Here is a 17,113-nt window from a genome sequence, read left to right as displayed (position 1 = left end):
AAGCTAATGATCCAGAGTGAAAGAGTTTTGCCAGTAGATATTAAATCTTAGATAATCTTTTGTTCACTAACACTTGTATTTGTTTAGGATTGCTGCCTGTGCCTGTATTACTGTATTGGAATTCCAATCACTCACCAGTTCTTAATTAGACAATATAACTGATACGATAATTGTGGCATGAATTGATTATTAACTGGAGTTTGTATGATAATTAATAACTAAGTTCTTAAACAGAACATAAATAACATAAAAATAACAGAAGCATTCCCAAATTGGCATTATTATGCAGTGATTGTGACCTAGAGTTTTAATTGTCAATATGCATTTAAATTCACTGCTAACCGCTCCAGTGTCTGAAATCTTTATAAGTAGTTGCCAATAAAAGAAAATTTATTTTGTTACCAAGGCTTTTCTCCAAGCTGTGAATTTTTCAAATGATCTGCCAAAACAGTCTGTATTCTTCAGGGCCAATAATTGATCAGAGTTGTCTTCTACTTTCTACGTGCTATTTCTGTTTCATTTTTACGACTTAAATCAGGAACAATATCAACAGAATCCCGTAAGTATATCTGTGCTTGGTATACACTGTGGTATACTAGTGTATGGTATATATCATTCTAGTGTATAGTATCTATATGTCTAGTATGTTCAATTGCACTGATTGTAGAAGAAGTATTACCCTTGAAATCTTTAATGATACTTTTTTGGAATGGCTATCTCCTAATAATAATAGTAAGAACAAATCCTTCCCCGTCAGAGTCTCGTGGCGGAAGCTGATACAGTACAGAGGCAGTTGCGGGTGTCATGGTACCCCCGGTGAGGCCGGGGGCCTTTTCTACTCACCACTGAGCAGACACGCGATGAGGGACAATCGCCAGGGAATTTTGAATCTAGAACTTGCATGAGGGAAGCGGGCTACTTTCCACAGAATCGGATCTTTTGTAGTAGCATCTTGTTTAATTAACCAGAAAAAGTGAGTTGTAAAAATAACACCCTCAATGACAGCAGCTTTTTCTCCCCACTCTGACTGTCCGGCGGCAAGCCGAGACTGGTGTCCCACTCTCACCCCGGAGCACTCCAGGTGGAGTCCCACCAGCAGCGCTCGTCCCGGTGAGTCACGGTTAATTAACCTGCCCGGAGTTTAACGTGTGCTAAATTGGTAGGGAGACCCAATGAACCTGGTTATTGTGTGACACAGCTAAGATTACAATTTCTCTGTCAGAGCTGAAACTAAAGCTAATTAAAAATAATGAGAGCAGCATTACATGGCGGTGGGAGCTGCTGTGGGTCAGGACTCACGTGTCTGCTGGGGAGCTGCTCGGGCATCTGCAGTGGGATGGTTCAGGCAGCCAACAATGCTGCGAACCCGTCTTTTGTTGGTGTTCCTCTCGATTTTTTGGTGGGGTTTGCATTTAACATGGATCAGCTCCCTAATCTGTGTTACACAAATGTGAGTGCTAGTGCAAGGGAAGGATAAATGGCCTCAGGTTGTGCCAGCGGAGGTTGAGGTTGGATATTCAGAAAAATTTCTTCACCGAAAGGGCTGTCAAGCACTGAACAGGCTGCCCAGGGAAGTGGTGGAGTCACCGTCCCTGGAGGTATCTAAAAGACATGTAGATGTGGTGCTTAGGGTTTAGTGGTGGACTTGGCACTGCTGGGTTAACAGTTGGACTCCATGATCTTAAAGGTCTTTTCCAACTAAAACAAGTCTATGATTTGATGATATTTTGCTTGGGCAGAGGCTGAAGGCTAATTCTGGAGAAGAGGAGAAGGGAATTTTCAGCTGTGATAAAGCTCTGTATTTCTACAAATTTTTTTCAGTTGTGCCTGCTATTCTGCTCATGAAATGACTCTTCCATTTGAAACTTTTTTTTGCTTTAATATATCAAACTATGTCAGAGATGTCTCAGCTCTTCCTATAAAGAAGGTTCTTTTTTCATCATGGAGTCTGGTTAGATGGAGGAAGTTTATTTGGTTTGGAACTGAATCAAAATTTCAGAATCCTTCCAGAAATGCAACACCTGTCCCTCCTACAGCTGTAGCTGAAACCAACTGGGAGTATAATTTCCCAAGATTTACCTGTAATTCAAGTTTACATTTTGAAAAGGTGGAACAGGAGACACAGAACCAGACAGGTTATTTGGGTCTGGAAATCACTTTTTCATACAGGGAGGTCTGGTATTCTGTCCCAAGTTCCTGCTTTGCACATTTTTTTGTGGAGAAATGTTAAATGATGATAGTCCAATGTATTCGACAGTTGGGTGGTCAGGGTTTTCACTTTATTTTTTTCTTATGCCATTATTGTCAGGGAAAATACAGTTTTGGGGGAAAAAAAGACAGGGGAGCAAAGCTCCTACAGTCCTCACCTCTTTCTTCTTTCACCCTGGTAAATCCATGGCTGGCTGTGAATGTTTTCCCTCCCTCCTCTGGTGCTGTGTGAAGAACTCCCAGGTACGGCGGATCTGTTATCCTCGCTCTCGTGCAGCTGATGCCGGTGGTACTGCCTTTCCTGTGCTTTGCAGTAAGAGGCTTTTCCTCAGATTTACGTCATATTAAAATGAGATGCGTAATGGCAGAGGTTAGGTGCGATGGCGGCATGCAACAGGAAAAGTGCTTTTCATTTCTCTCTTCTTCGGCACTAAGGAGCTGAAGAGTGGGTCCCTCGCTGCTGCGTAGCACCCAGAGAGACCTTTGCTGCAGCCTCCGCGGCCGAAGCTGTGTTGGGATCCCGGCTCGCCGACCTGGGCTTGAGGGTGTCTGCAACCATCGCTCTTAGTTCAAAGGCAGACAAAAACCTTTGTAGGCGCTGGGAATACCAGGCACTATAATCTAACTGAGTAGAATTTGAGAGAAACTAATTCATTTATTTGTATCTGTGCAAGAAGTAAGTGCCAGCTTTGGTAGCCGGTTGAAAGGAACATGAGATGCTCCATCGTTCTGCTCGCTCTTCTCGGGAACAAGTCATGCTGCACTCCCAGAAACTCACTCAGCATGTGCCAGCAATCTTCATGTACACTCAGAAAAGCCCAGAATGTCCCAAACCTAAAATTCACTCCAGCAATGCATTTTGAAAATGACTTCTAGCCACTATTACTTTTTGTTAACAAGCAATCTTTATTAAAGACTCCAGGAGAAAGTATTCTACTCCTCCTATCTGTACAAACAGCCATAAACTGAATGCATTTTAATAACTTTTTCCAAGAAGTTACAAGGTATTTCATTAAAATGTCAACTTTTTCTTTCATATATTTTATGATTCTCTTTCTTCCTTCTGCCACAAATATGTTGTTGCCAACATCATCATGACACAGTTTGCTGCCAAGACTATGGAAAGTTAAAAAAGGAAAGAAAAAATGAATTTCTATCCACTCTTTAGGTAAAATTCTTCCAGCACTAGAGGCTGAGAAAGCAGTCAGAAATATCTGAAGTGCCAAAGACAAATGTTAGAGTGCCAAAGCGGTGGCATAAAAACATGGAAGCAGTACCAGGGGGATCAATCCTGTGCGATAAGTGAATAGTAATCAGCTGCGGACATTTCCTAATCCGTTCGTCATTTATAGATTTCGCACAGTTCCTATTAACGTTTCTGCAAAGATTAGATAAAATGGGACGAGCGTGCACGCAGCTTTGAGAGATTTAGCAGAGCAAGCCGGCTCCCGTTTGCAAGAAGCGACATGCCTTTCCCACCAAACCCTCTGCGACTGCTGTCTGAAATCCTTTGTGTCCCACTGCCTCCCCCCAAGGACTCTCTCTTTGAAATATATCAACCTGCTGTCACTCCGAAGGTCACCAAAGCCAACTCCAGCCAGGTGTCAAGCCATCTGGTGTTAGCTGCTTTAATAAGGAAGGAGCCGCTTCACCCGGTTTTAACTCATTAGACCGGGAGGAGGGGGAAGGAAAGCAAAACGCCCTCCGCTTTGCTTTGGAGACCAGTCGAGAGCCGTGACTGTATTTCCTACTCGGGTGCCTTAACACCTACCTAATTAAAACGAGCCTGGCTTTGCAGAGGGACTATCCCTGCAAAGGCCCTCATTTTCAGCCCTTCAGCAGCACATATTCTCACTGGAATTTCGTTATTACTTTTCCTGTCCTATCTTTTCTTCTGGTTGGAGCTGCCGAGCGGCTACGAAGATATTAAATTAGCTCCGTGCCCGGGATTTCTGGCCTTCTGCCTTCGCCGATCTAGATTTCCGTGGCCCTCCCTCTGCGCGAACGGAGAAAAGCGATGGAGGGTCCCTGCCAGCAGTGGATATTCAGAATGCCTAATTGCAGTTTTAAAGCATCTTAAAAACTTTCAAATTCCCGAGCGATATCCCAAGTGTAATTTCCTGCTCAGCTGGAGAGCAAGGGACAAACGTTATTTCCACTCCTAGTAAACCCGTTGTGGCTTCAGGCTGCCTTCCCAGGCACTGCGCACGACGCTGGAGGATTTTGCGTTCGGCCAGTTGAGTTTGTTGTTATTTTTAAACAGCATAAAAATCTCTTTCTTGGAATTTGCTCTGCTTCCTAGGTGTTGCCCTCACCCCAGAGACGTTCTCTTTTAAAAGTGATTTAATTTCTCTTTCTCTGGCTCGTAGGCCACAGCTTGATTTCCCTTGCACCCCTGGGTCTTAAAGAAATTTTAAAGGGGAGCCAAAGAGTTGCTGAATGTAGCCGTTTTGTTTACATTATGTAAAATTGGGAATCTGCCATGGGAGAAATCCCACGCATCCCATGCAGCGCTGGAGGCACACAAGGGTGTGGACGCATCAGATAAAGTAGGTGGAGTTTTTTAGCGAAGGTCTGTAACTTGCCCAAACGAGTTAATTACACGTGCTGCGTCCCGCTTGCCCAATACAGAAACATTTGTAATTAAAAAAAAGAAAAAAATTAGCGTGTAATTTAGAGTTGGCCTTGGGTCGTTCCATCTTATACCTGACTCTGGGACCCGGTCACCGTCTCATTGCCTTTATTTCAGCGTGTGATGCAAGCGGTACGGAGGAGAGTAACCTGACAATTTGCTTACACCTACTGCTCGAATTTACCCTCTCATCTTATGTAAATGATATTGGCAAACATTACCAATATTTTACGGAAATACGATTGATTGAGAAATAGTATACACGGAACAGATTTTGAGTCATTTGAGTAATATATAGAAAATTAATTTTCTGGTACTGTCTCATGCAGTGTATTGCAATTGTGAACTGCATAATGCATATAAAAATCCATATGCCTATACTTTTATTTTTAGCCCCGACAGCCTCCATATAGACTATTTTCCATGTCATATGCAGCTGGAGTCAATGATTCTCCCATGTATCTGAGACCATCAGCTCTCCCTGGTGGAATATTGATTTCCAGGAAAAAATCTTCATGCAGCCATCTTTGCTTAAATAGAGCATAAAGATATACTCTTGCTCAAAAATAATGCACATTCCTGCCATTTTCTACTAGAAGTTGAATGGATTGCTCCGTTTAGCGAAGTATTTAGACAATAAGGCAAAAAAAAAAAAAAAGTATAGATGTCTCTATACTATGGAACATTTTACTATTTACATCCTAGCTACCATACATGACTGGAAATTTAAGTTGGAACTGTGAAATAGAGCAAAAAAGAACAGGGCTGGCAGCTGTCTTAATGCGCGGCAGAGCCAGGAAGTTGTTTAGGCTGTCTTTGAACTTGGCCAGCGTACTGGGATACATACAGCGGTCAGAAAAGGGAGATACTTTAATGATCTATTATGTGAAGAATACAGTTTATGACATCGAATATTTAATATTATCTAAGTAAATAAAAAAATCATATGTAAGGGTTCAAGGTTAAAATAAAACTTTGTGGCTGATCTCTTATGCTATTAAAATATTGTATGTTTTCCAAAGTTAAAGGGGGTTGGTTTTTAGCACACAAGAAAGTTTGGGGCTACAGGTTCTGTTTAACCTTGCTGCTTTGTGGCACTGAGATTCCTATTAATACTACATAAAATTTAATAACCTGGTAAGGAAAATACTTACTTCTTTACTGAGGGTTTATTTTTTTACTGATAGATGCAGCTTTTTTTCTGTAAAAGACCTTGAGATGAACCATGCTGTTCAGGCCAATGGAGGTGGTGTGGAGCTGTTCTTTTAGAGATGACTGCAAACCAGCACAACGCTGCTGCCCCTCTCCATCTCGCTTCTGTACTCGAGAACAGTAAGAAAGCGTGGCCCACTTTTAAATTTTAGCCATACAAACACCATAAATCAGTCCCCAGATTAAAAACCCATGGGATTAAAATAACCATTTTAATTTTGCCTTGTGCTTCTGGCCTTCAAATTGCTGGTGAGACCTTTGCACAAAGAAACGATGCCTGAAAACCCACTAAATATGGTTTAGGATGGGATCAGAAAAACAGAAGGATCTATCTGGCTGCATTCTTAGGATGTGTAGGAAACAGTTCTGTTTCCCAATGTACTTCATGTAGAACAGACAGTGGAAGTTCAGTCCTTCATGGAGTTGGTAACCACCTAAAGAATCAGTGTGCTGGCTACTCTAGCCTGGGATTTTCTCATTGCCCTTGTTAGAGCTGCTGCAGCTCAGATAAACAATTGGATATTTCTTGCGTACAGTCACTGCGACCTACCCCCCCCCCCCCCCCCGTCCTTCCCCCCACCCTGCCACCCCCCGTCAGTATTTGTTTATTTATTCTTTTAATATGTAGCTAAAAATCTTAACAGGAACGCTTGGCCACCAGTCCCATCCAGGGAAGGTGACAGGAGATGTGTCTCCTGTGTTTGCCAGCACTGATTAGCCCCGATGCCAATGACTAGGCAATAAGAATCTTTTTTATGGTTTTTGGCCAACTGGGATATCTTGCATGCTGGTTTTGGGGAAAACACATACTTTCCCTTGCAGAGCACCAGTTAGCTGTCCTGCCGTATTGCCAGCCCACAAATCCATCCTCTGCTGTGCCAGCAAGATGCCGTGCCTGCTTTGAGATTTTGCCCGTCTTTCCCTTCTTTGCCCACAAAATCCTCTGAAACAAAAGAGGAGGATTTAATATTATGTAAAATCTACTACGGACCAGGTAAAATGATTCATGCCCCTGGCAGAACAGCAGTTGAACTTGGATCCGGTCATTGTTTTCAGTAGACTGATTAAACTTGGATCTTATCCTTTAAATGCAGGGTCAGCAGAAATTATCAGTGCCCAGCACTTACCGAACAATTTCAGAGCAATGTCAGGCCACAGATTCCAGTTTTGTGTCAAATATCATCCATCTTCGGTGTCAGAGGTAAAAAGAAAATAGCATTTGTATTTTGATAGCATTTGTCTGTGAAAATTCATTTTCGTAATCTTTTTAATGTGAAAGTCTGACTTTCACACAAAATAATCAGAAATCCAGCACAATTTATGATTTTAACCCCCTTTTTCCTCTCAAACAATGAATTTTTGTGGACCAGTGCAGCTGCTGCAGCACCCACCCATAAAATTATCTACTGCTCAGAGAAATGCAAAACTAAATGCTGTATTTTTGGATTGTTAAGTGTCACTTCAGTGAAATGTGCTCATGGCTGAATAGCTCCCGTTTATTTTCTAGGGATGGTTAAAAATGAGGAAATTGTGACAATTCTTGAACATTTTCAATTGCTTTTCCTTCTGTTGTTCTTGCTGAATGGGGAGAATGCTTTTATTTTTGGATATTTTAAGGGGAAAATATTCCAAACATTTGGTTTTTGCCACTACTTCACCTCTTTTTTTCCTTCTTCCCATATTTGCCACTGAAAAGAGGAGAAAGTTCAGCAATGGGGAGTGAGGACCGATGGGAAAGTAGGAGGAGAGAGAAGGAGAAAACCTGCAATGCAGTTTATTTCAAAGTAAATGATAAAATGGAAGATTGTGTCTTGAAGATGAGCGTTTTCAGTGACAAAGCTTTGCAAAATCTTTAGGAGGACTGAAGAGCAGGGAGGCAATACAAAGTCCAACATGTTTTCTGTGCTTGCTTCCTTCAGACGTGGTTTTGAGGAGTGGGAGGGATGCTTGTGGTGGGCACGGTACTGCCTTGTCCTGAGGACCTCCCTCTGGCTCAGCAGCTAAACCCAGGAGCACCACCAATGTATTTTGGGAGAACTGGGGCCGGTCCATGAAGGAGCTGAAGGCAGAGCCACGGGCAGTTGGAGAACTAGGGCTTTAGCTCAGAGAAACCATGAAGATGAAAGAGAGAAGAAAGACATAAATCAGGTATTTGCGTGTGGCTTCACTGGAGCGAAAGGGAGGAAATAAAAAAAAAAGCATAAATAATTAATTAATCCCCCCCCAATCTCTTTGAAAATACCAACTATCTAGATAAGAGGGGGAGTGCTGCCTTATTTCAAAGGAGCAATAGACACCCTGTGATGCAGACTGATGGGGCTTTTTAAGATTAAAAATAGCTTCGGAGAAGAGCCATTGAAATGGATTATGAACTGGCTTATGGAGATGAAACCGAGAGTGTCAGTGAAAGAGAAAATTCAGAGTGAGGAGGGGAAACAAGTGGGGTCAGTACCATGGGCCTTTTTTCTGATTAATCGTGAATGTGGATGACCTTGGTGAAGGTGAAATTTCAAAATAGGTTTGCACAGTGCTAATCACACAAGGCGGGAGTGTAGCAGCCAAAGACAACCAAGCAGGCAGACAATTCAAGCGAGTTAGAGTTAATTATAAAGATGAACAAGCTATTTGTGTCGTTTAGCATATGGTACTATGGTTTTAAACTATTGAGATGAAAACTTTATTTAAAGGATAGCAAGGATTTCATGCTCTTAGCCAAAAGAGGAACTTTATTGGCTAGGTTGACCCGATCTACAAACTGTGGTTTCCCTGTGATGTCTCCCCATGGTCAGCAGGTGCTTTTTAATAACCTTTCAGCAGGCCAGTGTCGGCTGGACTCACTGCTGGAGATGTTGCTTTGGTCAGGATTGTCCCTGGAGCGCTGGGCAGGGACACGTGCAGGTGTGGATACGTTAAACCGCGTTCTGAGTTCAGAGCAGTCAGGACTGTAAGAAGTTGACGATGAGGTGCGTGGATGCCCTGTTCGGACATGCCATCGTCCTCCAAGCACCAGAGATGTTTCTGAGGAAAAGCTGAACTTTAGAGTTTTATCAAAAAAAGCCATTTGGAAAACTGTTAGGGGGGTGGTGAGATTTTCCGATTCCTTTTAGGGTTTGAGTATATCCCTTTGACCATTTGGCAGCTAGGAAACGATCAATGGCATAGTGATGTGATGACGCTCTTTAAAGGGAAATATTGTGTGATTGTAAAGATGGACTTCATCCAACAGATGGTTTCTGCTAACTTCGGTGACGTGGACAAGATCCCAAAAGTTTGACTGCCTTTTCAAAGTCACTAAACTTCTCAGGGCAGCCAGAAGGGGCTGAGCATCGAACGGGAAGGAGACACAGACCTTCACGGTATTTCGGTGTTCTGGATTAGTACCTGGAACCAGAGACAGGCAAGAAATGTGTGAGGTAAAAATTAACTGAACTTTTTTCAGACCTTAAATTTGTTTTAGCTTTGGCACATTCTGTCCAAACCAATTTGTCTGTCTCTAATGCAGTGTAAATAGCATAAAGGAGTTGCTTTGTGAAATATGTGACGTTTGTAGAAAAGTATATATAGACTGGCTTCCAAAATCAATATAGTAAACCCTTGATATTGCATACCGAAGTTCATTTCTGTTTTGACACATCTTCAAAGTAAGATATAGAGTCCATTACTTCACAAGCTTTTTAAATTTAAACACAGCAATTTATGTATTGATGAAAATATGTAAGTCATAATGTTTATGAATGGCTTTTGGAACCCATTTATCAGAAATCTCTGGTTTTGTTTTGTATGCACTATTCTAGTTGCGTGTTTAATTTAACAAAGAGCCTGTAGATGTTCATGTTTTTGGACAAACTTAATTGTGGAACAAACTCCTTGGTAGCATGGCTCTGTAACAAGTGACTAAAGCTGCACAGAGCCGCTTGTACATTTTGTCTGGCACTAACTGTGGAAATTGCATTTTAGTTTTTATAAAGATTTTTATTAAGAAATCTTGTTAGAGGGACCATGGCATTAGGCACGTGGAACTGTCCTGTGATCCCTCTTCTCCTGCCAGTGTAACAACTAGTTGACAAGTATGCCAGCTCAAGGCCCCATCTTTTAAAGGGATATCGTGCTATCACCAACACGAAGAGGTCCTAACGGCCCTGAGCGGGCTCCCCCCAACTCCTGCCCATGGCCTGGGACCCTGTTTTAGCCCAGCCGCGGCCGTCAGTCCCTGCCCCGGCGATGCGGTGGGATGTCACGGGCTGATGTCCCCATCCCCACAAAGGTGCCCAAAGCCCAGGGCAAAATAGAAAAGCAATTTACATTCATGAGGTTTCAAAGGTCTGAGCTCCAAGATTGCAAATCTAATTTAAGCTGTTTATCAGCTGTTTTATAATTTAACTTTCTTAACAGTTCTCACAGAAATGAGAGAGAAAATAGATACTATATCTCAGCCTGCTATACAGAATAATGTGTTATCTAAATCTGTTCATCAGAATGATTTCAAAGTATTTACACCTAAACTTACAGGTTTTCCAAAATACATGAAACCATTCTTCAAAGCAGAGAGATTTTGATGCTTTTTTGCTTTAATCCGATAAATCAGATTCGCCTCTTAGCGCGTGCCGTGAAAGCCGTATTTAAGATTGTAGAGGGACAGTGTTGACAGCAAAGATGAAATGGAAAAAGAAACAAACTCTGAAATTTCTGTGTTTGGCATCTCTTTTTTCTGTTTAACCCAGGGGACTTCTATTGGATGAATAATAAGTAATTAGAAGCAAAACAAGGTTTTCACCTTTGCTACTGACTCAGCAAAACAAAGTCCTCCAGGCTTGTAGTCTAAGCTGTCCTAATGAGCCCTAATGCGTCCTGACGCTCCTCTGGCTCATCTGGCCTCCGCTTCCTCCGCTTATTACAGACAATAAGGACTGGATTAATGAAAAAAGGCAAACTATTGTTCCACTTTGTTTTTTGATGTGTGTGGGACGCATGATCTGGCCAACTTCACCCAGCATACGTTGTCGCATTACTTGCAGAATAGCATTGCCGTCGGTATGAGAGGTCTTTGGGGCAGTAGAGCCAAGGGTGAAGGTCCCGCTGACTCAACTAGGAGAAGAAATGTCAGAGCACTGACAACGAGGAGCACTTTATGTATCTGGGAAGAAAACTGGGGCTCAAGATTCGCATTCCTTTTCTCAGATGTGTGGCTGTGCAACTCTACGTACACTTTCTTTAACAAATAAGCAAGGTGAACGGTTCCCATGGAAGGGTTTAGAAATGCTGAAATAAACTTAGTTAAACCGAGGAAAGTGCTGCACTTATTTTGGGACAGAAACTTGTTTCTGCATGATGCTGGATTTTGCCGTACCTTCTAAGGGACTCAACAAAAATTTGCCTTGGGCTCTGTAAGTAAATCCCGTAACTTCATCCCTTCATCGACTCATTGCTTTGCCTACCACTAAGTGCTCTGCTAGGAAATTAATTAAGTAATAGCTATGAAGTATTTGAGATCTTTCGAGTGAATTGCTTTACTGAAAAGTTCCCTTGCCTTCAACCTGCAACCTAAACAAAAGACAGACTTTTGTTTATATACCAGGAAGCTTCCATAGCCTCAGGTACTCTGTGTCTTATTTACAGGCTGAAAGAATGGAGGCAGCCACACCGTTTAGTCTTCGGGAGAGGATCTGCTTTTCTTCAGCGTGTGGTCGTTTGTGCCATCACATCAGTACTAGCAGGAGTACTGTCTACTCTTAGCGTAGGCTTAACTTCCAGGACGTCTTATTTGGAGCTGATGCCTACATCAGAGCCCACAATGTTTGGATGGAAAAATTAGTTATGTCAGCTCAGCCTTAAATCCTGGAACTGTTTTAAATAAACCATTCTTCTCTTCCTGTAACACTGGCATGCTGGGGCCAAGAAATGGAGTTTGGGACATGGAGTATGTTCTACAAACCAAATTTATATTGTTGGGGTTTTTTTTAATTACTAGACACTGCAAATACAGTGACTGTTCCAATCAGGATCAACATTAATTTCTTCCTAGCTTTCAAATGTTGTAACTACATTTCTCCCGACATGTTGGCATCTGTGTTGGTATTTATAAATTTTTGCATGCTTTGACTGCCGTGCAAATTGTTCCAGAAAGTACCCTCTGAGGAGCTGAAGTGAGAGAGATAACTCAGCAGCCGTAATAACCCTGCCTTTTAAAAGATTATTTTGCAATTAAAGTTGTGATGTTTTTATAAAACGGATGCACAGATAGTGACTTGCTGGCATCAATAACAGATAAAGTAGAGGTTTGCATTTACTAATAAAAGAGCAATTCTATTCCTCTGAAGTCCCTTATATACTATCGGTTCACATTTTGACTTTTTTTATATTTGCTTACAAATCTGGAAGAGGCCCGTGTACGCGGCGTAGGGGCATCCTGGCTGATGTAGCTGTTCCCCAGGGAGTATGTTCTCAAGCTTGTATCAGGCAGAATAAATATCAAGTTATTTAATAGGGGCAAATGGGATTTATGCATTCTTATTGTATATGAAATATTATGCAAATTTATCTGGGAATGTTATTAATCTTTTAAACACAGTCCCGCTGCCGCTGATATTCTCATCTCATATTGAACCCAACGGGAACAGGCGGTGCTCGGTACCTGGCAGCGTGTGATCCTTCCTTATTTTCCCCTCCATAACCTTGCCCACGGACTATAAAATCCCATCGGTATGCGTTTGGGCACAGCTGCTGCTCTGGGAGGGACAGAACCTGTTTCGTAAACAGTGCATGCTTCCAGACCTTGGGAAGCCGTGGGGAAAGGTTGGTATTTCGTTCCCCATACACACTCCTGCAGATATTCTCCCGCTCCTCTATTGTAAGCTCCTGTAAGCTGGATGACATTCCAGTGCTCTGAGGTCTAAAGGTATTTAAACCCAAACATTTACGGATGAAATAGGATCTATTTATTTTGCTTTCTAATGTGTTCCTAACCAAAGAGAAGGGGACCTGCGATGGGGTATGATTTCCCCTATTGAAAAAAAAGTAATAAGGGAGCAGGGGAAAGTTCTGCCTTTGCCAAGGTAATCAGGAAAAAGAATAATATAGAAAGCGGTAAAACCTGCTGCTGTGTATCCATCATGAAGAAAAGACCAGCAAGCCCATTACTACTTGCAATCCTCTTCTCGCCGTTGCTGAGAGCCTGACCTCTTCTTCCCTCCATCAAAAATAAATTTGCCATAACAAAATTAGGTCTGTCCCGGAGGTTATTAGCCAACAGAATATATAGCTCAGCCTCTGAGCTCATCTGCTAAAATCACTATGAAATCCCGTCCCTGTTGAAATCGCTGGGAATTTTGCCATTGTTTTCAGAGGAACTCAGATTTCTTTGCAGGTTTTTACAAGGCTTTGAAGTTGCTTCTCTAAAATGACCTGTTTACTTTGGTGTAAATGGAATATACATACCTCAGATATTTATATTACTGTGCTGTCAGATTGGTGCAAGCTCTGAACAGTTAGAAGTAACACTGATGCTAAGAGGGTTCAATATGTTCTCTCTGCTGATTAAAGTTTAAACTAAGTTTAGACTAAAGCAGATACATTAATGCATGAAAAAGTTGAATATTTAAGCCTGAATACATAAACTGATTACAGAAAAAAGGCTGTAAAAAGAAAAATGACATGTCATAGCATCGTTTGTCACCGATCCTTTTGTCACATCTGAGTGTATGAAGTGCCAATGAACTGGTCACGCTTTTTCACTGTGAAGTTCTCTGTCCACTAAACGTTGCTCCTGTCCTCTTATTTTCCAGAAAAAGTTAGGAATACAGACTTTAGGGCTGAAGAGGGAAGTTTATTATCCTTTCTGTGAAATTCCTTTCTGCGAGGAGTTATCAAGTCGCATACATGATGAATGTAACCCAGTTGTGCCTGTGCATCTGTCACCACTCCTCTCAGATTGCAGCCCCATATGATCTTAAAATAGCACTGGAAAGACATTAGTGCATAACATATACCTCTATACCATATGCTAGGGATAAAGGAATCTAATTGAGGGTCTTTTTTTTTTTTTGCATGTATTATAATGTTTTAGCTTCAGTCCCTGCAAAATATTTTTTTGCTTTCAACAGAAACTACTAAAATATATTTGACTCCGCTTATGCAAACAATGCTTCTTGCCCTGCTTTTAGCTTGATTAATGTGCTAAAGGAAAAAGCTCGGAATAAGATGTAACATAAATCTTAAGCTAATTTTTGGGGTTTGTTTTGTTTTTGTTTATTTTAAAAGCTATTTTAATCACTGTATCAACCCTTTTGGAATGGGTTTGTCATCTTTGAAATCAGATCTTCTCTGCCACTGTCATCAGTACAGATTTTTTTTTTAAAATGAATACCAAAAAGACACAGACAATATCTATCTGATGCATAACTTACCTGGTGCTCTTGCGGTGAGCTCTGAGCACCCTGCTAACAACTTTCCATGTGTACTGATACTTTCCAAATGTAGAGACATAAATGTTGGTGGAAAATTAACTTGCATTCGTTTAGGCGTACTGCATCTGAAGTACGTCCTTGGGTGAGAATCCTCAGTGCCACAAGCCCGTACAATGCAATTTCTGCCTGATAGCCTTTGCACAGCAGTGGATGGCATTCGTATGTGATTATGTCCACTTAGAAATGTTTGCTCACTCATCCAGGCAGGAAATAAAACACTTAGATGCAAGTTATGTGTCAAATCACTCCTCGACAGCACAACTTGAATATCAGATTATGCTTTGCAGTTAATCCAGAACACGAAAATCTGTCACAGAATGTTTTCTCAATTCTTTTCTCAGTTATAACTGTTATTTGAAGAAATGATCAAATATGAACAGGAAAATCATGAGCAGCATCTGCTTAGAAAATAAGCAGGGACTATCTATGCCTCACTATAATCAAATGAGTCTATACGTGGTTGGCCGTTTAGGCAATACTGTAGTAAACATGATTAAAATAGCAAAGAAAAATGCTTGGAGGACTTGAACAACAAATGAAACATCTCTTTTCTTTCTTTGTTTTTGCATGTGATATGTATGAAGTACCCGTACGAGTTTTTATGATTTGTGTCCAGATTTACGTGCCAAGCTGGTACTCTGGAACCGGAGTGGGATCAGTTTGGTGTACCGAACACGTTACTGAGTGTCCAAGGAAGCAGCGGGGTATCAGCGGGTATAAAACCTGCCCTGCCCGAAAGGTCTTTCCCCGCAGCCGCCTTCTCGGTTTGGGCGAGGGGCTGGGGAGGCATTGCCTTGCAAACTGCCGTCCGCTCGGGGCGGGGGAGAATAGATGCGACATTGCTGGGGTGTTCCCAAACTTTAAACTCACTCACCTGAAGATCTGAAAGCGCTGTTGGAAGTTAAACTGTAAATGGCCAAGAGAAAGGTGAGTATGACTGTTTGTTAAACTGCTTTTATTTCTTTGCTTATAACACGAGTGTGCCATTGCTGTAATTGCTGAAGGTGCAATCATTGGCTAGCCCGTCCCTCTTAGCAGCAGCACCGTATAAAGAGAATCGGGCTTTCCTGTTTGCATACAAAGCTGGGTATGTGTGCCTGCAAACCTTTGCACTCTTCTTAATAGATGGAAAAAGTACAGAGTGGGGTGGTTTGGGGCAGTATCTCCAAATGCTTGTCCTTTTTTGGGGGTTGTTTTCTTTTCTTGGCTTTTTTTGACTCTATGTTTGCTAAGGTGATGCTATCTCAAAGTACACTTCATCTTGTAACACAGGTCTCTTCTTCAGTCCTGTTGTACCAGTGCGTTTATTTGTGCTGCATTTTAAATGCGAGCCAGTTGCACGAGCAGAAGCTACTTTGCATCCTAGATTTTAAATGTTTCTCAGATGTAAAGTTATTGATCAAACAGCGTTGGGAGCAGTAGTTGTGGCTGAAGCACAGCATCTTATGGAGGAAAATTAGTATTATTAGCACCTCTGGGGATCTCTGTCCTTATGTGCAGCAGTTTTGGAATCTTCCTTCAAACCCATCTGCTCCCAGCTAGCTGGCAAGTGAAAAAGCCAACCATCTGCGTGCCACTTGTTTGTGTACACATCAAAGTATTTAAACGGTCAGAAGTTCTGTCCCTGGTGGATCCGGATTTATTATTTTGTTCTGCTTTTTGCTTCCTGACGAGTTTCAAGGCCAAGCTCTTCGCAGGGGAAGTAAGTCCAAAATATAATTAGGAAAATTTTACATTTTTTAGGTCATAGGAAACAGTCCCATTACCTGGTGGGACGTGTCGGAGAGTTTGCTCTAAAGGGCAGGGAGCTTTCCTTATTCCATTTACCACTCAGTGCCACCCCTTCTGCATACTGTTTTATAAAAAACCGTGAAAGTTTGGGTGAAGGGAGTAGGAGGTTTTGGTGCAACGACCTAATCCCCAGCAGGAAATTTATTGAGTTGCCAGTTTATGATCATCTAATTGACTTAGAAAGAATCCGAATGTGTTTCTAAATATCCGCCTGAAATCAATGGTGGCTGTCTTTATTTTCGGCCTTGGGCAGATTGAAATTGAGACAATAAATGAGAGTGTCTCATTCCGAAAGAATGAGAGTTGGCAGCTTCACACAAGCTTTGCTTTTGGGGGAGGAGGAGGAACAACCAAGGGCTGAAGTTCCCTCTTCAGCGAGGGCCGGTGAGATTAAATAGGCGTCAAATCAGCCCCTGTTGGCTTTTTGTCAAAAAAGCAAAATTCTCCTCTGCCCAGGGTCCATAGGCACCGTCTGGAAAATTGTTGAGAGAGCCCTAGGAAAGAGGGAAAAAACCTCACTTTCTAATCTCCTTCACACTAAAACCCTTAGAGAGTTTAGATGTCTGTAAAATGTTTTGAGAGTCTCCATTTTCAGGCATAATTAACTAAAAATACCTTTAATTAATGGTACTTAAGATCAGTATGTTTTTATTAGAATTTTATACTGCGTATAAAGCTGTGATCTGTCTAATGCAGTTTAACGTACCTAAACAGAGAGTAGACTGCTAATAGCCCAGGAAACGAGCGGGCGAGGGCGTTTTTACTTTTATCGCGCCGTTGTAGCTGGTCGCGTCGATCCGACCCCGCT

The sequence above is a fragment of the Balearica regulorum genome, chromosome 6 (assembly GCF_011004875.1).
Source record: "Balearica regulorum gibbericeps isolate bBalReg1 chromosome 6, bBalReg1.pri, whole genome shotgun sequence".
Taxonomy (NCBI): Eukaryota; Metazoa; Chordata; class Aves; order Gruiformes; family Gruidae; genus Balearica; species Balearica regulorum.
The sequence above is the reverse complement of the archived record's forward strand: the minus strand, read 5'-3'. Positions refer to the sequence as shown.